General features: G+C 52.0%; 1 protein-coding gene across 4 annotated transcripts in view; it reads left to right on the forward strand.

Annotated features, from left to right (window-relative positions):
* PCSK5 (proprotein convertase subtilisin/kexin type 5) overlaps positions 1-24,286 on the forward strand; it is a 955,602-nt gene that overhangs the window by 58,448 nt on the left and 872,868 nt on the right. Inside the window, exon 1 of one of the 4 annotated variants that reach the window (XM_073670692.1) lies at positions 4,972-4,976. The exons of the other annotated variants lie outside the window; for them this stretch is intronic. The gene's annotated coding sequence lies outside the window, so the exon portion shown is untranslated. Of the gene's footprint in view, positions 1-4,971; positions 4,977-24,286 lie in introns of those variants that run through there. 4 annotated transcript variants of the gene reach the window in all.

A 24,286-nucleotide genomic window follows, 5' to 3' on the forward strand; every position in this document is an offset into this window, starting at 1 on the left:
CGGGAGGAGACCGGAGAGGTGAGTATACAGGTTTTTTTATTTTTAACTATTTAATTCTTTTTTTTTACTATAGATGCTGCATTTAAAGCATCTAAGTTGGTCACACATTATAAATCCATGCCGGTTGCATGGATTTATATTGTGTGACCAACTTGTCAAGCACTTTTCCAAGTGATGCTCAAAATCGCTTGGAAAAGTGCTTGAAAAAACGCATGCAAAAACGCATGTAAAAACGCTGAAAAAACGCTTCTCTCTGGCAGAAAAAAACGCATGTAAATCAGCATCAAAAACGCTTGAAAAAGTGGGCACACAACCAAAGGGTTAAAAGTTGACCAGCGATTTCTCATTTTTACAACAGAATTTACAAAACCATTTTTTTAGGGACCACATCACATTTGAAGTGACTTTGAGGGGCCTTTATGGCAGAAAATACCCAAAAGTGACACCATTCTAAAAACTGCACCCCTCAAGGTGCTCAAAACCACATTCATGAAGTTTATTAACCCTTCAAGTGCTTCACAGGAATATTTGGAATGTGGAAGAAAAAAATGAACATTTAACTTTTTTCACAAAAATGTTACTTTAGACACCAATTTTTTTATTTTCGCAAGGGTAACAGGAAAAAATGGACCCCAAAATTTGTTGTGCAATTTCTCCTGAGTAAGCCGATACCCCATATGTGGCAGAAAACCACTGTTTGGGCGCACGGTAGGGTTCGGAAGGGAAGGAGCGCCATTTGACTTTTTGAATGTAAAATTTGCTTGCATAATTAGCGGATGCCATGTTGCGTTTGGAGAGCCCCTGATGTGCCTAAACAGTGGAAACCCCCCACAAATTACACAATTTTGGAAACTAGGCCCCTTAGGGAACTTATCTAGATGTGTGGTGAGCACCTTGAACCCCCAGTTGCTTCACAGAAGTTTACAACATTGAACAGTGAAAATAATAAAGAAAAAAAATTCCCGCAAGAATGTTTTTTAGCAAAAAAATTTGCATTTTCACGAGGATAACAGGAGAAAATGGACCCCAAAATTTGTTGTGCAATTTCTCTTGAGTATGCAGATACCCCATATGAGGTCGAAAACTACTTTTGAAGCATAGTGGAAAGCTCAGAAGGGAATATTGGAGTTCAGATTTTGCTGGAATGGTTTGAGGGTGCCATGTCACATTGGTAGAGCCCCTGAGGTGCCAGAGCAGCTGAACCCCCCCATAAGTGACCCAATTTTACAAACTACACCTTTTAATGAATTAATCTAGGGGTGCAGTGATCATATTGAAACAACAGGTGGGTCACGTAATTTTATACCATTGGGCAGTGAAGAAAAAATAATTTAATTTTTAACATGGAAATTTTGTTTCAGCCCCAGATTTTACATCTTCACACTGGGAAATGGGTAAAAATGGCAGCAAAATTTGTCCCACAATTTCTGCTGAATTTAGAAATACCTCATATGCGGCTGTACAGTACTGCTTAGCCACACGGCGAAACTCGGGAGAGACGGAGCGCTATTTGCCTCCTGGAGCGCAGATTTTCCTAGAATAGTTTGCGGACTCCATATACAGAGCCCCTACATTCTAGAAGAGAAGAATCCCCCCTCAAGTGACCTGATTTTGGAAACTATATCCCTTTGTGAATTTATCTAAAGGTGTAGTGACGATTTTGACTCCATGGGTGTTTTCCGCAAACAAGCAGCAGTGGATGTTGCTAAGTGAAGATTGCGAACTGCCGTTGTAGTGACCAGTATGTTGTATTGACCAGTACATTGTGATTACCAGTACAATATGCCCTGCTCATGCTTCTGGAGACATGCACCCATAAATTAGGCAGGCTCTCATCGCTACAGAAATTTTAAACATGTGCTAGCACCGATTGTGGGCGGTGCTGCGGGGTGTCAGTTCTCACACAGAGCTGACACCCGCATGTGATCGCGGCGGCGCTTAGCGTGAGGCCGCCCAATCACCGAGCCGTACATGTACTGCTCTTTGCGGGAACACAACTCCCGCAGAGTAGTACATGTACGGCGCATATCGGGAAGGGGTTAACAGCTAAGCCGCCCCTGAATGACGTTACTACTATCACATCCTTCAGGTTGGCCACCAAAGCTCATCATATTAACAACCATTGTGTAACAGCTTCTATTAAATTAAAATGAGTCCACCATAATTTGCCGCCAATTTCCACTTGACTCCCCAAAGGCAATATCACAGCTGTGACAATAATATATCAGATTTGATTTAAAGGGAACTTGTCACGATAAAAAAACGATATTAACCTGCAGATATAGGGTTAGGCTTAGTGCCCACGATACAGAAATGAATCAGAAATTTTCCTGAGCATTTCTGCATCTCCTTGGCAGAAAAATGCATGCGTTTTTACATGCGCTTTTGACGCGTATTTGACGCGTATTTGCATGCGTATTTGCCATGCGTTTTTCCAGTGCATTGTATAGGCAAAGACGCATGCAGAAACACACAAGAATTGGTCATGTCCGTATTTTTTCTGCGAGTAAAATCTATGCAGAAAAAATACGGACCATGTGCACAGAACTTGCAGAATGTCATAGGAAGTCATGGGATTAGGTATGCAATGCGTTTCTGATGCATTTACGCGCTGCAAATACGCACCAAATACGCACCAAAAACGCATCGTGGGCACACAGCCTTAGTCTGCAGGTTAATAGCATTACTAACCAGTTTCAGTCACTGCTCTGAGTCACCTCTGAGTATACAGAGAGGAATCTGTAGCCGCGCCCACGGCCCTGACTGACACTGGCTCTGCATTGGGCCTGGCTGCCTGTCAGGGCCTGGGGCGTGGTTACAACCACCTCTCTGTATTCTCAGACCCATGACTGAAACTGGAACACTGCGGGGAGAATACACGTAATTTTCTCCCCACAGCGTTTTTTCGGGTGAAAGGTTCCTTTTAAATCACCTTTCATTCTGACTTTCAATTTATTTATTTTTTAAATAAAACCAGACTAAAATCTATAAAAAGATACTAAACCCCCAACTCATGAAGAACTATCGTTCAGCACTCAAGACAGGAAAAAACCCCTGTGGAGGAAACCTCTAGTGAACCCTGACTAAAGGATTGCCCTCCCTTGGGCTTAGAAGGTTGATGCCAAAAATGCCAATTAAACATGTTTTTTTTTATTATATGATTACATATACAAAGGAAGGTTACAGATAAAGGATGCAATAATACATAAAGTTAACCTAAACAGGGTAAGCAGTCAAGTAGGATATCAAATATACAATTGCACAGTAAAACAAAGAAAAAGGGAGGCGGGTGGCCGAGAAATGCTTCTGCCATTTCTTCTGATAGGAGAAAGAGGAAGAAACAGTGAGACAGTAAGTTATCTACTACTGTATATAATCGGCTTATCCCGTCTGTCTGTCCTTCTGTCCAGGAAATCCCGCGTCGCTGATTGGTCCGGCCGCGGCCAATCAGCGACGCGGGATTTCCGAGGAAGATGGCGGCCGTTAGCGGCTCATCTGCCGCATGGAGGTCAGCGGTGGCGATGCAGCGGCGGTCATCTCCCGGCTGCTCGCAGCAGAAGTACCCCGACCGGCGACGCCGCTGGCCTCCATGCGGCTACCGTCCGGAGATCAGTGGCTAGGGCCGCTGATCTCCCAACGGCAAGCGTGAATGGAGTACTGGGGAGTGGCGCCACCGGTCAGGATACTTCTGCTGCGAGCAGCCGGTCATCTCCCGGCTGCTTGCAGCGGAAGTACCCGCACAGGCAGCGCCGCTCCCCGGTCCTCACTAATACGGTCGCGACCAATCAGCGATTTTGGCGCCAAATTTAAACACCGCTCTGCACAGAGTTCAGCGGCGATGCAGCTAGGAGATGACCGGCGCTAGCCGGTCATCTCCCGGCTGCTTGCAGGAGAAGTACCCCGACCGGCGGCGCCGCTGACCTCCATGCGGCTACCGTCGGGAGATCAGCGGCTAGGACCGCTGATCTCCTGATGGCAAGTGTGAAGGGAGGACCGGGGAGCGGCGCAGCCGGTCGGGATACTTCTGCTGCTTGTGCGGGTAATTCCGCTGCGAGCAGCCGGGAGATGACCGGCTGCTCGCTGTGGAAGTACTCGCACAGGCAGCGCCGCTCCCCAGTCCTCACTAATACGGTTCGCTAATTGGTCGTGATATTGGCGCCAAATTTAAACACCGCGCTGCTGATTAGTCGCGGCCGCCGACCGCGACCAATCAGCTATTTTGGCGCCTAATTTAAACACGCTCTCCGGTCCTCACTAACACGGTTTGCTGATTGGTTGCGGCCGCGACCAATCAGCGATATTGGCGCCAAATTTAAACACCGCTCTGCTGATTGCACCCAGTTGGCTGCATACATATTCTAGAATACCCGATGCGTTAGAATACCGCATACCGGGACTGGGGATGAGGGGTGCCACGCATACCAGAATAGGGATGAGGGGTGCCACGCATACCAGGATTGGGGATGAGGGGTGCCACGCATACCAGGATTGGGGATGAGGGGTGACACGCATACCAGGATTGGGGATGAGAGGTTCCACGCATAATGGCATTGGGGATGAGGGGAGCCACGCATACCGGGATTGGGGATGAGGGGTGCCACGCATACCAGAATAGGGATGAGGGGTGCCACGCATACCAAAATAGGGATGAGGGGTGCCATGCATACCAGAATAGGGATGAGGGGTGCCACACATACCGGGATTGGGGATGAGGGGTGCCATGCATACCGGGATTGGGGATGAGGGGTGCCATGCATACCAGAATAGGGATGAGGGGTGCCACGCATACCAGGATTGGAAGTGAGGGGAGCCATGCATACCGGGAATGGGGATGAGGGGAGACACGCATACCCGGATTGGGGATGAGGGGTGCCACGCATACCGGGATTGGGGATGAAGGGTGCCACGCATACCGGGATAGGATGGTGGGGGCAGCACAAATACCAGGCGGAGGGCAGCACATACCAACATGGGAGACCATATACCAATAAAAATGCTCGCCACCCGGGCGTAGAATGGGTTCAATAGTTAGTATATATATAACTCCATTAAGAAGCTGCAAAACCCCTCCTGACCCAGTTACGCTTACTCATAGATAGTTTGGCACCAGATGAGGTTGGGTTTTCTGCCCCTTAAAAACATTTCCATGCATTAACCGCAATTTACAGCATACGCTAATACCCATCAAATGACGTGACATGCTGTGCACTTTACGCAGCAGAAGAAATGGAAACATGAATTACCTTTATAATAGTTGATAACAGATCTGTCAAGCCCATTATGGCTCCTTCTGGAGTACAAGGCTTGTATAATATGCAGTGAATTGTGCACCCCTTCTCTGCTATACAAAGTACAATATTTCTTTCTGGAAATAGGGATTTTGTACAATCGTTTCTCTCACTGTCATCTGTTGTCGGAAGTATACCAGTTTAAAGTTTTTGTTATTGACAAATCCAAATAGCTTTTATGATGGAAATGATAAGCATGTTATGTCTCGGTGCTGCAGGCGGGTTCTTAGCACCAAGGTTTTGGTAGAGGGTCTCACAGGATCAGAGTCCTTACTTAGCCTTAGTATATACTATAGCTCATGGACACTGTGGAATAAATCTACAGGGTGGGCCATTTATATGGATACACCTAAATTAAATGGGAATGGTTGGTGATATCATCTTCTTGTTTGTGGTAGATTAGTATATGGGAGGGGGAAAACTTTTCCAGATGGGTGGTGACCATGGTGGCCATTTTGAAGTCAGCCATTTTGGATCCAACTTTATTTTTTTCAATGGGAAGAGGGTCATGTGACACATCAAACTTATTCAGAATTTCATAAGATAAACAATGGTGTTTTTAATGTGTTTTTAATGTAACTTTATTCTTTGATGAGTTTTTTACAAGTTTCTGACCACTTATAAAATGTGTTCAAAGTGCTGCCCATTGTGTTGGATTGTCAATACAACCCTCTTCTCCCACTCTTGACACACTGATGGCAACACCGCAGAAGAAATGCTAGCACAGGCTTCCTGTATCCGTTGTTTCAGGTGCTGCACATCTGCACAACATAAGTTTGATGTGTCACATGACCCTCTTCCCATTGAAAAAAATAAAGTTGGATCAAAAATGGCTGACTTCAAAATGGCCGCCATGGTCACCACCCATCTGGAAAAGTTTTCCCCCTCCCATATACTAATGTGCCACAAACAGGAGGTTGATATCACCAACCATTCCCATTTAATTTAGGTGTATCCATATAAATGGCCCACCCTGTACTGTATATTCTAAACTTGGTAGCTCATAATATTTTCCTGTACCAGGGAAATTATTCTAAATTTGGCAGGCACACCATTCCAAAAATTAATGAACCAACAGCAGTTTTGACTCCTTCACCACCTTGTGATTTTCTGTTTTGCGGTTTTGTTTTTTGCTCTGGCAGCTGATCAGATTAGCTGTCATGTGCAGGGAGAGATGCAGGCTCAGTGCCTTAGCCCGCATGAAAGGCAGGGACCCGACCTTGGACGTACCTGTACTTCCAAGGTCGTGAAGGGGTTAAAAGGAATATTGTCTGCCTTCTGGAGTTTATTCCAGCCTGTTCTATGCTGTAACCCTGAATAAGTATGGCCTCCGTTATCCACAAAAATGAGGATTTGTTTTAGGAGAAATAAGAAACATTTAATTTGTAGATATATTGTATGACTTCAGAAAGGAACCTGAATAACTGAAGTCCAGGTGTTTGATTTGAACTTATGTGGCTAATACCATGGTACAAGGTAACGTATGTATCTATAAAGTAAACTGATATAGACAGAAGAGTGGGTATCCCCTGATATATATTCAGTCAATGGGTAGAAAGGGCACAAACAGCAAATTATACAGCTGCTTCTTGTTGCTTTACAGTAGAGTCTTAATACAATCACATTAGCTCTGGAAACGGTACGGTCAACAAGTTTTTTTGGATAATGAAATTATAATCTTATTTTCTCAATAAATGTTTATTAAACTTTGCAGAATTAGCAAAACACTGTTCTTTTGAAAACTTCTATTGAGTGAGCTGGCATTCTTGCAAGTTTGGAATGAAGGGCAATGAGGATATGGCCATTATGTAAAAAATCCAACTTGGCTGACCATGAAACCCCTCAAGTTGGCTTATTTGTGTGCAGCAGATTTAGAAGCATCTAGGAAGGAGTCTAAGAGTATGTTCATGTAGCACCCTGAGGATTCGGCTGCTACAGGGGTATTGCACCTCAACCCAGAGGTGTGATATTCCACTCCCGGGTAAGGATGGAGTGTGGAACTGAGCTCAGATAGACTGCATGCACTACATACATCCCATTTCAGAGGAGCAGGCCGACGGTACTCCCACTTAGAAATGTGCAGGTACAACCGAGCCTGTTCCTGGCTGGAGTGGGAGGGGGGTGGTACATCCCATGTAGTGTAGGGGCAGATAGGGGGAGCAGTCTGGGTAGTGATAGGAGCTCATTGGGTGCTGGTCACCTGAGCTCACACATAGAGGGATATATAAGGAGGGCACCAACTTAGATCAGGGTCAGTCAGCTGCAGAGGACAAGTTCAGACGCAGAAAGTGAGTTGGAGAGGAGAGAGAAGGAAACAGCAGCCCTGGAGAGAGAGAGAGGAGAAAGAAAGAGAAAGACCCAGAGGGGGAAGACTGAAGGGACCCAAGAACCCAAATTAGAGCACCGGGTGAGGAGTCAGCATCAGGGTACCGGAACCCAAGCTGGTGGGGGTAAAAACAATCCCCAGCCAGAGACCGGAGATCGTGGGCAGCGTTTGCCACGGTCACCCACCATATTCACCCCGAAGGCACACCACATGAAGGGTCAGGGAACCCAGGGCCAAGGGTGTCCCAACAGAAGGCCCGAGGGAGCTGGACCTAGGTGAATCACTGGTGGGGACGGCTGAAGAAAGGACAGAGGGAGAGCTCAGGGCCACGCTCCGGACTTGTTTGGGGGTTGGCTGGATCCAGGACCTGGTGGACGCAGCACGGCTCGGGTGGTCACTAGCAGCTGGAGTGACCAGTACAACATCTGCAGTAAGTAAACACCCTTAACTGCACAACCCGAGTCTGTCTTCATTGCCGGCTGCACCGCACCACCACAACCCCCATCCTCTGCGCCTGTCCCCTCTGAGGCTATACCCCTCCCGTTGGGGGTTATCCCACCAAGCTGCGCATCCACCATCAGCCTCAGCGGACCCTGCTGCAGCGGCGGCCACAGTGACCGCATCACAACGGGTGGCGTAGTCGACACAAAAGAACTTTAGTAACATCTGTAAAGCTGCCACATAACACTGAGCTTGACGCCCTGGGCACGGGACCGGGTCACAGCCGCTCGGAGACTACAACCCCCCCCCATCTGATCCGGTGCCGGGTATTCCCCTCAAAAAGGAATATGTCCCAGGGGGCGCGTCAACTTTGGCGTAGTCGGCAGGATTACGTGCCCGCAACACCCGGGTACTGCGTGCCTGAAGAAAAGTGCAAGTTTACCTCAAAAAGAAGTCTCCTGCCGGTTCCGGAGGGTCCCCGCCATCGGACCCCATCACCAGTCGATTCCAGCCGGTTGTCCGCCATTAACAGCGTTTTCCCGCCATCTGCAGAGTTTCCCGCCACTGGGAAGCGATTCCCGCCATTTCCAAAGGTTTCCCGCCTTGGAAGAGCGGACGCCATTATGGGCGTGCCAGAGGGTGGTGAGAGGCCACCTCCCATCGTGGGCCAGGACCGAAAATGGCGCCAAAAGTGGAAACCGCCCCCACCAACAGAGACTGTGATGCTAGAGGTGTCTGTCAGCGTGAAAGAACCGCCCCTGGAGCTGACAATCACCAAGTGGCCCCGGGACCGCCCTCGAAGTGGGAGGAGACGAAAGAGAAGAGAAAAGATGGGTGTCGCTTGGAGGAGTCTGGAGCGAGCGCACCCGGAGGCAAGAGGTCTAATGAGGAGTAGCGGAGAAGCTCACCCGGAGATGGAGAGAAAGCAGAACAGCACCGGCCCGCTGGCCAGGAGTCTGCTAGAGACCGAGGAAGGAGGGCAGAGCAGCACCGGCCCGCTGGCCAGGAGCCTGCCGGAAGCAGAGCAGAGCAGCACCGACCCGATGGTCAGGAGCCTGCTAGAGTCCACAACCCCGCTAGGTCTAGCGGAGATCTTAGCGCAGCTCCCCCGAGACCGGGAGTGTGCACAGACTGCCCTGGAGGGCCTCGCACGGAGGATGGCCCGGGTACAGCGCGAGATACTGGCGGAGTGGAGCCGGGAGATGACCCAGCAAGCTGAGACCAGTCAACGGAGCACGCTACCCTGGAAGAGGAAGCAGACCGCCTCTGAGGATGGCGCGGGAGGACCCAAGGCCGGAGACGGCGCCGAGAAGGGAGCCGAACGCATGGAGGCAGGTAAAGGGGACGCCTATACCCCAAGCCGCGACACCGCTTACCTGCCCCAGCTCCCCGTCGCAGAGCCCGAAAGTCCCCCTGCTGTGCCCGAAAACGCCATGTCACCGACGCAGACTAGGCCCCAACCGGAAGCCGCCGCCGCGACCCCTGTGACGTCACACGCCTCGACCCCGAGCGTGACCAAGCAGGAAGTACCACCAGCCTGGTCGCAGGGCCTAGAATTCCCGGGCGCCGCATCACCAACAGCGCCCCCTACCTCCGCGGAGCCTCCGGCCTGGCCGCAAGGCCAGGTAGCCCAGGGCGCCGCCGTATTAACGGTGCCCTTCACCTTCCAGGTGCCCCAGGCCTGGCCGCAAGGCCTGGGCAACCCGGGCGCCACCACCACCGCGCCCGCACCCGTAAAACCAAGGGTGCCACACCTGGGGAAGGACTTGTTCAGCCAGCTCACATGGCCGGACGGGTCTGAAGTTACCAACAGCTACAAGCAAAGAGCAGGAGGAAGACGCCGTTGAGTGCGGCAGAGCAGGGACTGTATATAGTTGCCCGTCGGGGCACAGTGAACCGTTGCTGCTAAAATAGTCCCCGTTGGGACCAGTGAACTGTTTACCCGTTAACCCCTTCATCCTACAGGCTGAGGACTGTGAGCAGCCATTCCCTTCCCTCTACCTGGCCGAGGACTGAGAGCGGCCAACTTCCAACTTCTCCCTGTATATAGTTGCGCGTCCTAAAGCGCCCCCTACCGGTTTTATAGAAAACCAGATTTTCTAAGAGACTGTCGCACTTTTCCCGGACACACGTTGCACAGTGTCCGGAGGAGGAACCAGAGACAAGAGAAGTCTACGAGAATGTTATATGAAAAGTTTTATATATATAATGTTTTATATGTTTTATATGTTTATATGAAAAAAAAAAAAAAAATTGTATGTTTTGGTGTTTTATGTCTTTACAGCCCGAGGACGTGCTGTGATTTACCAGGGGGGAATGTAGCACCCTGAGGATTCGGCTGCTACAGGGGTATTGCACCTCAACCCAGAGGTGTGATATTCCACTCCCGGGTAAGGATGGAGTGTGGAACTGAGCTCAGATAGACTGCATGCACTACATACATCCCATTTCAGAGGAGCAGGCCGACGGTACTCCCACTTAGAAATGTGCAGGTACAACCGAGCCTGTTCCTGGCTGGAGTGGGAGGGGGGTGGTACATCCCATGTAGTGTAGGGGCAGATAGGGGGAGCAGTCTGGGTAGTGATAGGAGCTCATTGGGTGCTGGTCACCTGAGCTCACACATAGAGGGATATATAAGGAGGGCACCAACTTAGATCAGGGTCAGTCAGCTGCAGAGGACAAGTTCAGACGCAGAAAGTGAGTTGGAGAGGAGAGAGAAGGAAACAGCAGCCCTGGAGAGAGAGAGAGGAGAAAGAAAGAGAAAGACCCAGAGGGGGAAGACTGAAGGGACCCAAGAACCCAAATTAGAGCACCGGGTGAGGAGTCAGCATCAGGGTACCGGAACCCAAGCTGGTGGGGGTAAAAACAATCCCCAGCCAGAGACCGGAGATCGTGGGCAGCGTTTGCCACGGTCACCCACCATATTCACCCCGAAGGCACACCACATGAAGGGTCAGGGAACCCAGGGCCAAGGGTGTCCCAACAGAAGGCCCGAGGGAGCTGGACCTAGGTGAATCACTGGTGGGGACGGCTGAAGAAAGGACAGAGGGAGAGCTCAGGGCCACGCTCCGGACTTGTTTGGGGGTTGGCTGGATCCAGGACCTGGTGGACGCAGCACGGCTCGGGTGGTCACTAGCAGCTGGAGTGACCAGTACAACATCTGCAGTAAGTAAACACCCTTAACTGCACAACCCGAGTCTGTCTTCATTGCCGGCTGCACCGCACCACCACAACCCCCATCCTCTGCGCCTGTCCCCTCTGAGGCTATACCCCTCCCGTTGGGGGTTATCCCACCAAGCTGCGCATCCACCATCAGCCTCAGCGGACCCTGCTGCAGCGGCGGCCACAGTGACCGCATCACAACGGGTGGCGTAGTCGACACAAAAGAACTTTAGTAACATCTGTAAAGCTGCCACATAACACTGAGCTTGACGCCCTGGGCACGGGACCGGGTCACAGCCGCTCGGAGACTACAACCCCCCCCCATCTGATCCGGTGCCGGGTATTCCCCTCAAAAAGGAATATGTCCCAGGGGGCGCGTCATTCACATGTTGCATTTTTTCACCGTATTTCCCCGCATTTTTCCCCCACACATTTTTGCTACGAAAAAACAGTGTTTTACTGTCCCACCAAAGTGAATATGATTTCTAAAATCTCATGCACATCCTGCTTATTTTTTCCATTCAGATTTGAAGCAGTATCAAATTTGTAGCATGTCAATTCTTTCAGTGTTTTTCTCCAATTCTAATGAATGGGGAAAAAAATGCATCAAAAGCACGCAAAACGGCCAACTTTCCAGTATTTGCAGCAGATTAGCAACAGGCTTTTCTGCTCCAAATACTGAATGTATGGTCATACTGTAAGAGGGGACATCAGAAATCAAGCCTAGGGCATGGATACACTCTGTTGGTTGAAGGGTGAGTTCCATAATGAAGTGCTGTGTGCTGTTAGTTCAAGGGTGATTCACTCGCTACTTTACCTGGAAAAATGATTGCTGTAACTTCTAAAAGAGACGATTGTACTGAAATTTGGACTGTGCATACATTGGTTCATGAGAAACTGATGTTTTAAAGTAGGCATTGAAAACGTCCACCATTTGCATCCATGTATTTTGCAGTATGTCTGGGGTAATAGCCTGAATTTCTCACTGTATGTTCTCTTGGAGTGCCTGTAATGTATGTGGCTTGTTACTGTACACCCTACCCAGGAGCGGACATATCATTGGTGCAAGCTGTGCCGTCCCACAGGGGCCCAAGAGGTAAGGGGATGGCGGATTTTGATCTCCAATCTTCTTTAGATACTCACTCTTTAAGGACATAGATTTCCAATAGGTTTTCACAATGAAAACACGTTCTTCTAAACTGTATCTGTACATTGTTAACAAATGAAGAAGTAATTCGGTAGGAGTGAAATGTAAGCACCACACATAAACTACCGATGCACAGAATGGCGTACAGAAAGCCTATCTCTTATTGGAGACAACCAGCGGGGCGACAAGTAGGAGAGACCACTCGGTGCGATTATGTTTTTCGTCGCTGTTGCTGAGGTTCATTGCACTATTACTTCTCATGAATCAAAGTATGTACAGCCCATATTTCAGTACGGTCAAACGTCTCTTTTAGAAGCTACAGAAAATTTTCCGGGTAAAGTAGCAAGTGAATCACCCTGTAGAAGAGAAGCCAACTCACCAATACCATTGCTGAAACTTAAGAAATCCAAAAGAGTATATCCAGCTCACACGGAAGTAAAATCTTCAGTTTTTATTTGAAAACCATTAAAAAACAAGTCATAGCCAGAATATCACATCCACAAATTGTTCATAAGAACCACCAACGCTTTTCTGGTGTGTCAAGCACCCTTGCTCATGGCGTAATGATAAGTGCATCTTAAATACCTTTGGTTCCAGGTGAGCGTATCAGTGTATCGATCCCCTTAATTATCCATGCAAAACATGAAGTTTGAATAAATGTTGTACAGAAACCTTTTATGATAGTAAGAATAAACACTGAGAGAAAACATCAGGTGTTAAAATGAATTGTGAATGATTGAATCTAGTGGTGCAGCCTCATCGCTCTATGGAGATTTAGGCTATGTGCCCACGTTGCGGAAATGAAGCATATTTTTTACGCTTCTCCCTGGCGGGAAAATCGCATGCGGATTTTACATGCGTTTTTCCCGCCAGGTAGAAGCGTATGTGAGGCGTCTTTGCATGCATTTCCGCATGCGGGTTTTCAAGCACTTCTCCAAGTGATTTAAGCATCACTTGGAAAAGTGCTTGACCACTTGTTCACACTATATAAATCCATGCAACCGGCATGGATTTATATAGTGTGACCAAGTAATAGTTAAAAAAAAAAATCAGAATGGTAAAAAATAAAAAAATAAAGTTTATACTCACTTTCCGATGCATTCTCTGCCCCGTCCGGAGTCTTGAGCGGCTCACGCTGTTGTGTGCAGGACCTTCGGTGACGTCATTGAGTCATGTGACGGGTCACATGACTCAATGACGTGGCAGGTCCTTCACACACCTCGCGACGGCGGGAAAACACCGGGAAGACATCAGAAGATAAGTATAAACTTTATTTTATTCTTTTTTTTACAGGTTCTTTGGTACCCAGGTCTGGATGAGAGTCTCCTCTCCTACAGACTTGGGTACCATCCGCATGCGGAAACGCAAAATTAATGAACATGCTGCGGATTTTTGACCGCAGCATATACGCTGCGGAAAAATCCGCAGCATGGGCATTGACATTGCGGAATGCCATTGGGGACCATGGGGTGCGGATATACATGCGTTTTACAAGCGTTTACGCTGCGGAAATTCCGCAGCATATACGCTTGTAATACGCAACGTGGGCACACAGCCTCAATCCAAAAGAAACTTGTATTTAACTGAAGATCCATCACTCTTCTCTATTCATGAGCAGGCGTTCAGGATCTCCTCCCATTTGGTACAATGAACCCCTTCATTTGCATAGACCTGTGTCACTATTGTGATATTTAATGAAGTGTTTCTATTATTATTCACATATGTGTCATTCAAATGCTCATGAATAATTACTTAGTGTTCTTCCCCGTACTGCTCAAGGAACCATGTATAGTTTCACCATGTGATCCTGTGGTAACTTCATGTGATGTATGGCAGATGGTTGTGCTCCCGGTAGTGTATAATGTGCCTCACGGTGGCCGAGCTTTCTGTCACGATGAGCCTCTTTCCCTCTCAGATTACACGCACACAAAGTTCCACAATATAATATTTGCACAGTAGCTGCCTCTTTAAGTAGAGGATGATGATGGAGATGGTAGTTTGTGCAACCAAGCTCCAGTCATGAAGAAGCTATATGAACTTCAACAGAAGTCTCTTTATTAATGATAAAGGGGGCAAGTAATTATATATAAACAGTAGGGGATGGTGTTCAGGTTTACACCCACAGTTGAAGATTGCTTTGTACCTGCAGACAGGCAGATCTCTGTGGGACACTTGTTTCATCAAATCAGAATATTTCTTCCTTAGAGATGAGCTATGCTTCTGCCCTGAGGTAGATTTTCCTCCTAGAGGTGCAATAGGAATCTTCCTAATATGAAGGCTGTTAGTTTCCCTTGTTTTATTAGTCCCTTCTAGACCCAGCAGTCATGGGGAGGAAACTCCTTCTACAAAATGGCTTCCTCTTCTCACTCCTCTCACAAAATGTCTGACCTTCAACTGCCACCTCAATTCTTAACTACTAATTCACAGGATTTAGCTCCTCCCATGCTCATGTGACTCTTACAGCTGTTGACATTGCCTCACAGGTGTTTGTTCCAGAAACTTCTTCATACTAAGCAGAGATGGGTCCCATGTAGTGTTGAGCGAGTGACGCGCCCCCTGGGACATATTCCTTTTTGAGGGGAATACCCGGCACCGGATCAGATGGGGGGTTGTAGTCTCCGAGCGGCTGTGACCCGGTCCCGTGCCCAGGGCGTCAAGCTCAGGGTTATGTGGCAGTCTTTACTGATGTTATTAAAGTTCGTTGTGTCGACTACGCCACCCGTTGTGATGCGGTCACTGTGGCCGCCGCTGCAGCAGGGTCCGCTGAGGCTGATGGTGGATGCGCAGCTTGGTGGGATAACCCCCAACGGGAGGGGTATAGCCTCAGAGGGGACAGGCGCAGAGGATGGGGGTTGTGGTGGTGCGGTGCAGCCGGTAATGATGACAGACTCGGGTAGTGCAGTTAAGGGTCTTTACTTACTGCAGATGTTCCTGGTCACTCTAGCTCCAAGTGACCTCCCGAGCCGTGCTGCGTCCACCAGGTCCTGGATCCGGCCAACCCCCAAACAAGTCCGGAGCGTGGCCCTGAGCTCTCCCTCTGTCCTTACTTCAGCCGTCCCCACCAGTGATTCACCTAAGTCCAGCTCCCTCGGGCCTTCTGTTGGGCAACCTTTGGCCTTAGGTTCCCTGACCCTTCCTGTGGTGTGCCTTCAGGGTGAATGTAGTGGGTGACCGTGACAGACACTGCCCACGGTCTCCGGTCTCTGGCTGGGGAATGTCTTTGCCCCCACCAGCTTGGGTTCCGGTACCCTCTTGCTGACTCCTCACCCGGTGTTCTTATTTGGGTTCTTGGGTCCCTTCTTTGTCCCCCTCTGGGTCTTTCTTCACTCCACTCTCTCTCTCTCCAGGGCTGCTGTTTCCTGCTCTCTGCATCTGACTTGTCCTCTGCAGCTTACTGACTGACCCTGATTCTAAGTTGGTGCCCTCCTTATATATCCCTCTATGTGTGAGCTCAGGTGACCAGCACCCAATGAGCTCCTACCACTACCCAGACTGCTCCCCCTATCTGCCCCTACACTACATGGGATGTTCCTCCCCCCTCCCACTCCAGCCAGGAACAGGCTCGGTCGCACCTGCACATTTCTAAGTGGGAGTGCCGTCGGCCTGCTCCTCTGGAATGGGATGTATGTAGTGCATGCAGTCTATCTGAGCTCAGTTCCACACTCCTTCCTCACCCGGGAGTGGAATATCACACCTCTGGGTTGAGGTGCAATACCCCTGCAGCAGCCGAATCCTCAGGGTGCTGCATTCCCCCCTGGTAAACCACAGCACGTCCTCGGGCTGCAAAGACAAAACACCAAAACATACAAAATTTTTATAAACATAAACATATAAAACATCATATAAAACTTTCATATAGACATCATTATAACATTCTCGTCGTCTCTTTCTTTCTTCCTCCTCTGGTCACCGTGCAACTCGTGACCAGGTAAAGTGCGACAGTCTTTTGATAAGCAGTTTCTCATAAAACCAGTAGGGGGCGCCTTAGGAAGCGCAACTATGTACAGGGAAGTTTTGGCCGTTCTCAGTCCCCGGCCAAGTAAAGGGAATGGGATGGCTGCTCACTGTCCTCAGCCTGGTTTGGGTAGGGGACACACGGGTTAAACTGTTCACTGGTCCCAACGGGGACTAAACTTTAAAGCAGCCACGGTTACTTGGGTACCCCGACGGGTAACTATTTACACCTCCTTTGTACTATTTCAGTCATAGTACCTTTTAGCCTTGAACCCGTCCGGGTCTTCTGGCTCCTCCTCCCTACACCGCAACTCCTCCTCTGTCAGGCGATGCACGTGGAGGGCGTAAGGTCCCTTGGCACACTTGTGCCGGGTGAACGTTACCTCGTCACCGACGTAGAGGTCACGGCCTTTGTGACCCTCTGGCAGGTGAGACTCGACATCCCGTCGGGTAACGAAGACGTCACCCATGGTGTTCCGGTCCTTTATGAAGCCCCACCCATGCTGCGCATTAAACTTTATTACCGTCCCGATGGTACGGGGACGATCTGCTGCATAGGGGTCCCTTCTGGTCCGACTCTTTTGCTCCGCGCTGCGGGTCCGGGCCCATTGCTCTCTGGCCCGCCTCTCCTCCCGCTCTCTCTTGAACTCTGCCAGCTGTTGACGGCAACACTCGGTACGCTCTGCTGCAGCTGCCCGAGTCTCTCCGGTGAACCCCATCAAATCTTCTCCCGTGGGGTCCCACACGAATTGGGCTTCTTCTAGTGGAGGCGAGACCCGAGTCACGGGCTTTGGAGCCGGGATCAGGGGCTCACACAGGGGACCTAACTTCTTTTGTCGCTCCAGTTCCAAGAATTCTTTGGGCCAGATGAAAGGCCGCCCGTCCGGCCACGCTAGCTGGCTGAAGGGGTCCTCTCCCAGATTTGGCACCCTTGATGTTACGGGTGCGGGCGCGATGGTGGGGGCGCCCAGGTTGCCCAGGCCTTGCGGCCAGGCCTGGGGCATCTGGAAGGTAAATGGAACTGTTAACACGGCGGCACCCTGGGCCACCTGGCCTTGCGACCAGGCCGGAGGCTCCGCGGAGGTAGATGGCTCTGCTGGGGATGCGGCGCCCGGAAACGCTAGGCCTTGCGACCAGGCCGGAGGCTTCCCTTCCTTCGCCACGCTCCGGGTCACGACGCGTGACGTCACTGGGGTCGCGACGGCGGCTTCCGGTCGGGGCCTAGTCGGTGGCGGTGTCATGGCGGTCTCGGGTACGGCAGGGGGACTTTCGGGCTCTGCGACGGGGAGCTGGGGCAGGTGGGTGGTCTTCCGGTATGGGGTATAGGCGTCCCCCTTACCTGCTGCCATACGTCTCGCTCCCTCTTCTGCGCCGTCTCCGGCCTTGGGTCCTCCCGCGTCATCCGCAGAGGTAGTCGGTGTCTTCTTCCAAGGGAGCGGGTTCCGTGGACGGATTCCAGCTTGCTGGGCCATCTCCCGGCCCCACTCCGCCAGGATCTCCCTCTGCACTCGGGCCATCCTTCCCGCGAGGCCCTCCAGGGCACTCCGCGCGCACTCCCGATCTCGGGGAAGCTGCGCCAGGATCTCCGCTAAGCCTAGCGGGGTTGTTGACTCCAGCAGGCTCCTGACCATCGGGTCGGTGCTGCTCTGCTCTGCTTCCGGCAGGCTCCTGGCCAGCGGGCCGGTGCTGCTCTGCTCTCCTCTTTCTTCCTTTTGCAGGCTCCTGGCCAGCGGGCCGGTGCTGCACTGCTGCCGCTCCATTCCCGGGTCTACTCTTCCTCTTCTCGACTCCGGGTGCTCTTGCTCTGGACACCTCGCCTCCGGGTGCGCTCGTTCTAGACTGCTCCAAGCGACACCCATCTTTTTTCTTCTCTTTCGTCTCCTCCCCCTCCGAGGGCGGTCCCGGGGCAACTCGGTGACTGTCAGCTCCAGGGGTAGTTCTTTCACGCTGACAGACACCTCCAGCATCACAGTCTCTGTTGGTGGGGGCGGTTTCCACTTTTGGCGCCATTTTCTGTCCTGGCCCACGATGGGAGGTGGCCTCTCGCCCTCCTTTGGCACGCCCATAATGGCGTCCGCTGCTCTTCCAAGGCGGGAAATCTGCGGTTTTGGCGGGAAGCGTCGCCCAGTGGCGGGAAACTCTGCAGATGGCGGGAACAAGCTGGAAATGGCGGACAATCGGCGGGAAACGACTGGTGATGGAGTCCGATGGCGTGGACCCTCCGGAACCGGCAGGAGTCTTCTTTCTGAGGTAAACTTGCACTTTTCTTCAGGCACGCAGTACCCGGGTGTTGCGGGCACGTAATCCTGCCGACTACGCCAAAGTTGACGCGCCCCCTGGGACATATTCCTTTTTGAGGGGAATACCCGGCACCGGATCAGATGGGGGGTTGTAGTCTCCGAGCGGCTGTGACCCGGTCCCGTGCCCAGGGCGTCAAGCTCAGGGTTATGTGGCAGTCTTTACTGATGTTATTAAAGTTCGTTGTGTCGACTACGCCACCCGTTGTGATGCGGTCACTGTGGCCGCCGCTGCAGCAGGGTCCGCTGAGGCTGATGGTGGATGCGCAGCTTGGTGGGATAACCCCCAACGGGAGGGGTATAGCCTCAGAGGGGACAGGCGCAGAGGATGGGGGTTGTGGTGGTGCGGTGCAGCCGGTAATGATGACAGACTCGGGTAGTGCAGTTAAGGGTCTTTACTTACTGCAGATGTTCCTGGTCACTCTAGCTCCAAGTGACCTCCCGAGCCGTGCTGCGTCCACCAGGTCCTGGATCCGGCCAACCCCCAAACAAGTCCGGAGCGTGGCCCTGAGCTCTCCCTCTGTCCTTACTTCAGCCGTCCCCACCAGTGATTCACCTAAGTCCAGCTCCCTCGGGCCTTCTGTTGGGCAACCTTTGGCCTTAGGTTCCCTGACCCTTCCTGTGGTGTGCCTTCAGGGTGAATGTAGTGGGTGACCGTGACAGACACTGCCCACGGTCTCCGGTCTCTGGCTGGGGAATGTCTTTGCCCCCACCAGCTTGGGTTCCGGTACCCTCTTGCTGACTCCTCACCCGGTGTTCTTATTTGGGTTCTTGGGTCCCTTCTTTGTCCCCCTCTGGGTCTTTCTTCTCTCCACTCTCTCTCTCTCCAGGGCTGCTGTTTCCTGCTCTCTGCATCTGACTTGTCCTCTGCAGCTTACTGACTGACCCTGATTCTAAGTTGGTGCCCTCCTTATATATCCCTCTATGTGTGAGCTCAGGTGACCAGCACCCAATGAGCTCCTACCACTACCCAGACTGCTCCCCCTATCTGCCCCTACACTACATGGGATGTTCCTCCCCCCTCCCACTCCAGCCAGGAACAGGCTCGGTCGCACCTGCACATTTCTAAGTGGGAGTGCCGTCGGCCTGCTCCTCTGGAATGGGATGTATGTAGTGCATGCAGTCTATCTGAGCTCAGTTCCACACTCCTTCCTCACCCGGGAGTGGAATATCACACCTCTGGGTTGAGGTGCAATACCCCTGCAGCAGCCGAATCCTCAGGGTGCTGCATTCCCCCCTGGTAAACCACAGCACGTCCTCGGGCTGCAAAGACAAAACACCAAAACATACAAAATTTTTATAAACATAAACATATAAAACATCATATAAAACTTTCATATAGACATCATTATAACATTCTCGTCGTCTCTTTCTTTCTTCCTCCTCTGGTCACCGTGCAACTCGTGACCAGGTAAAGTGCGACAGTCTTTTGATAAGCAGTTTCTCATAAAACCAGTAGGGGGCGCCTTAGGAAGCGCAACTATGTACAGGGAAGTTTTGGCCGTTCTCAGTCCCCGGCCAAGTAAAGGGAATGGGATGGCTGCTCACTGTCCTCAGCCTGGTTTGGGTAGGGGACACACGGGTTAAACTGTTCACTGGTCCCAACGGGGACTAAACTTTAAAGCAGCCACGGTTACTTGGGTACCCCGACGGGTAACTATTTACACCTCCTTTGTACTATTTCAGTCATAGTACCTTTTAGCCTTGAACCCGTCCGGGTCTTCTGGCTCCTCCTCCCTACACCGCAACTCCTCCTCTGTCAGGCGATGCACGTGGAGGGCGTAAGGTCCCTTGGCACACTTGTGCCGGGTGAACGTTACCTCGTCACCGACGTAGAGGTCACGGCCTTTGTGACCCTCTGGCAGGTGAGACTCGACATCCCGTCGGGTAACGAAGACGTCACCCATGGTGTTCCGGTCCTTTATGAAGCCCCACCCATGCTGCGCATTAAACTTTATTACCGTCCCGATGGTACGGGGACGATCTGCTGCATAGGGGTCCCTTCTGGTCCGACTCTTTTGCTCCGCGCTGCGGGTCCGGGCCCATTGCTCTCTGGCCCGCCTCTCCTCCCGCTCTCTCTTGAACTCTGCCAGCTGTTGACGGCAACACTCGGTACGCTCTGCTGCAGCTGCCCGAGTCTCTCCGGTGAACCCCATCAAATCTTCTCCCGTGGGGTCCCACACGAATTGGGCTTCTTCTAGTGGAGGCGAGACCCGAGTCACGGGCTTTGGAGCCGGGATCAGGGGCTCACACAGGGGACCTAACTTCTTTTGTCGCTCCAGTTCCAAGAATTCTTTGGGCCAGATGAAAGGCCGCCCGTCCGGCCACGCTAGCTGGCTGAAGGGGTCCTCTCCCAGATTTGGCACCCTTGATGTTACGGGTGCGGGCGCGATGGTGGGGGCGCCCAGGTTGCCCAGGCCTTGCGGCCAGGCCTGGGGCATCTGGAAGGTAAATGGAACTGTTAACACGGCGGCACCCTGGGCCACCTGGCCTTGCGACCAGGCCGGAGGCTCCGCGGAGGTAGATGGCTCTGCTGGGGATGCGGCGCCCGGAAACGCTAGGCCTTGCGACCAGGCCGGAGGCTTCCCTTCCTTCGCCACGCTCCGGGTCACGACGCGTGACGTCACTGGGGTCGCGACGGCGGCTTCCGGTCGGGGCCTAGTCGGTGGCGGTGTCATGGCGGTCTCGGGTACGGCAGGGGGACTTTCGGGCTCTGCGACGGGGAGCTGGGGCAGGTGGGTGGTCTTCCGGTATGGGGTATAGGCGTCCCCCTTACCTGCTGCCATACGTCTCGCTCCCTCTTCTGCGCCGTCTCCGGCCTTGGGTCCTCCCGCGTCATCCGCAGAGGTAGTCGGTGTCTTCTTCCAAGGGAGCGGGTTCCGTGGACGGATTCCAGCTTGCTGGGCCATCTCCCGGCCCCACTCCGCCAGGATCTCCCTCTGCACTCGGGCCATCCTTCCCGCGAGGCCCTCCAGGGCACTCCGCGCGCACTCCCGATCTCGGGGAAGCTGCGCCAGGATCTCCGCTAAGCCTAGCGGGGTTGTTGACTCCAGCAGGCTCCTGACCATCGGGTCGGTGCTGCTCTGCTCTGCTTCCGGCAGGCTCCTGGCCAGCGGGCCGGTGCTGCTCTGCTCTCCTCTTTCTTCCTTTTGCAGGCTCCTGGCCAGCGGGCCGGTGCTGCACTGCTGCCGCTCCATTCCCGGGTCTACTCTTCCTCTTCTCGACTCCGGGTGCTCTTGCTCTGGACACCTCGCCTCCGGGTGCGCTCGTTCTAGACTGCTCCAAGCGACACCCATCTTTTTTCTTCTCTTTCGTCTCCTCCCCCTCCGAGGGCGGTCCCGGGGCAACTCGGTGACTGTCAGCTCCAGGGGTAGTTCTTTCACGCTGACAGACACCTCCAGCATCACAGTCTCTGTTGGTGGGGGCGGTTTCCACTTTTGGCGCCATTTTCTGTCCTGGCCCACGATGGGAGGTGGCCTCTCGCCCTCCTTTGGCACGCCCATAATGGCGTCCGCTGCTCTTCCAAGGCGGGAAATCTGCGGTTTTGGCGGGAAGCGTCGCCCAGTGGCGGGAAACTCTGCAGATGGCGGGAACAAGCTGGAAATGGCGGACAATCGGCGGGAAACGACTGGTGATGGAGTCCGATGGCGTGGACCCTCCGGAACCGGCAGGAGTCTTCTTTCTGAGGTAAACTTGCACTTTTCTTCAGGCACGCAGTACCCGGGTGTTGCGGGCACGTAATCCTGCCGACTACGCCAAAGTTGACGCGCCCCCTGGGACATATTCCTTTTTGAGGGGAATACCCGGCACCGGATCAGATGGGGGGTTGTAGTCTCCGAGCGGCTGTGACCCGGTCCCGTGCCCAGGGCGTCAAGCTCAGGGTTATGTGGCAGTCTTTACTGATGTTATTAAAGTTCGTTGTGTCGACTACGCCACCCGTTGTGATGCGGTCACTGTGGCCGCCGCTGCAGCAGGGTCCGCTGAGGCTGATGGTGGATGCGCAGCTTGGTGGGATAACCCCCAACGGGAGGGGTATAGCCTCAGAGGGGACAGGCGCAGAGGATGGGGGTTGTGGTGGTGCGGTGCAGCCGGTAATGATGACAGACTCGGGTAGTGCAGTTAAGGGTCTTTACTTACTGCAGATGTTCCTGGTCACTCTAGCTCCAAGTGACCTCCCGAGCCGTGCTGCGTCCACCAGGTCCTGGATCCGGCCAACCCCCAAACAAGTCCGGAGCGTGGCCCTGAGCTCTCCCTCTGTCCTTACTTCAGCCGTCCCCACCAGTGATTCACCTAAGTCCAGCTCCCTCGGGCCTTCTGTTGGGCAACCTTTGGCCTTAGGTTCCCTGACCCTTCCTGTGGTGTGCCTTCAGGGTGAATGTAGTGGGTGACCGTGACAGACACTGCCCACGGTCTCCGGTCTCTGGCTGGGGAATGTCTTTGCCCCCACCAGCTTGGGTTCCGGTACCCTCTTGCTGACTCCTCACCCGGTGTTCTTATTTGGGTTCTTGGGTCCCTTCTTTGTCCCCCTCTGGGTCTTTCTTCTCTCCACTCTCTCTCTCTCCAGGGCTGCTGTTTCCTGCTCTCTGCATCTGACTTGTCCTCTGCAGCTTACTGACTGACCCTGATTCTAAGTTGGTGCCCTCCTTATATATCCCTCTATGTGTGAGCTCAGGTGACCAGCACCCAATGAGCTCCTACCACTACCCAGACTGCTCCCCCTATCTGCCCCTACACTACATGGGATGTTCCTCCCCCCTCCCACTCCAGCCAGGAACAGGCTCGGTCGCACCTGCACATTTCTAAGTGGGAGTGCCGTCGGCCTGCTCCTCTGGAATGGGATGTATGTAGTGCATGCAGTCTATCTGAGCTCAGTTCCACACTCCTTCCTCACCCGGGAGTGGAATATCACACCTCTGGGTTGAGGTGCAATACCCCTGCAGCAGCCGAATCCTCAGGGTGCTGCACGAGTATGTTCTGTTAACCCTTTCAGCGAGCACGCTCAGGCCGAGCTCTGAGTATTTATAGCTGCTCGGTGATATGGTTAAATCACTCCCGTGTGCATGATTTGCGACTGTTTGACAGTTTTATTACATGTGAGGAATGTGTAAGAAATAGATATTCACATGTAATAAAGCTGTCAAACAGTCGCAAATCATGCACACGGGAGCGATTCAACCATATCACCGAGCAGCTGTAACTACTCGGAGCTCGGCTCGAGCATACTCGGACAGAACATACTTGCTAAACCATAGTCCCATGATCAAGTCCATGAGGGGAAGATGAACCCTTTTTGTGCTGCCTGTCAGCAAGTCTCACAATGTGTTTACACTGTACAGTTTATACACAAATCACAGCATTTGTATGGAGCACACTATACATCCGGTATCCCATGGAAATGGACACTTTGTGGGGTACCACACTCCTTTAAGTTAGCCTAAGCCTGATGAAAACACTAAAACATTGCTAGCCTCATGTAGCACTTTATGTAAAACCCCATGTGCTGATTAAAAATATATGCACTAACTTCTAGCAAGCCTGTGGTCCTGCTCACTCTTCTCTGTATTTAAAGGGGTTGTCTGTTCAAAACTGACAAGTCTGCAGTCACTCTGTGTGACTGCAGACTTATGAATCCCCCCAGCGCAGGCCTCAGACTCGGTAATGGAGGGTATGA

This window comes from Phyllobates terribilis, unplaced genomic scaffold, assembly GCF_046119375.1.
Source record: "Phyllobates terribilis strain yellow unplaced genomic scaffold, ASM4611937v1 Scaffold_1__5_contigs__length_1240528914, whole genome shotgun sequence".
Taxonomy (NCBI): Eukaryota; Metazoa; Chordata; class Amphibia; order Anura; family Dendrobatidae; genus Phyllobates; species Phyllobates terribilis.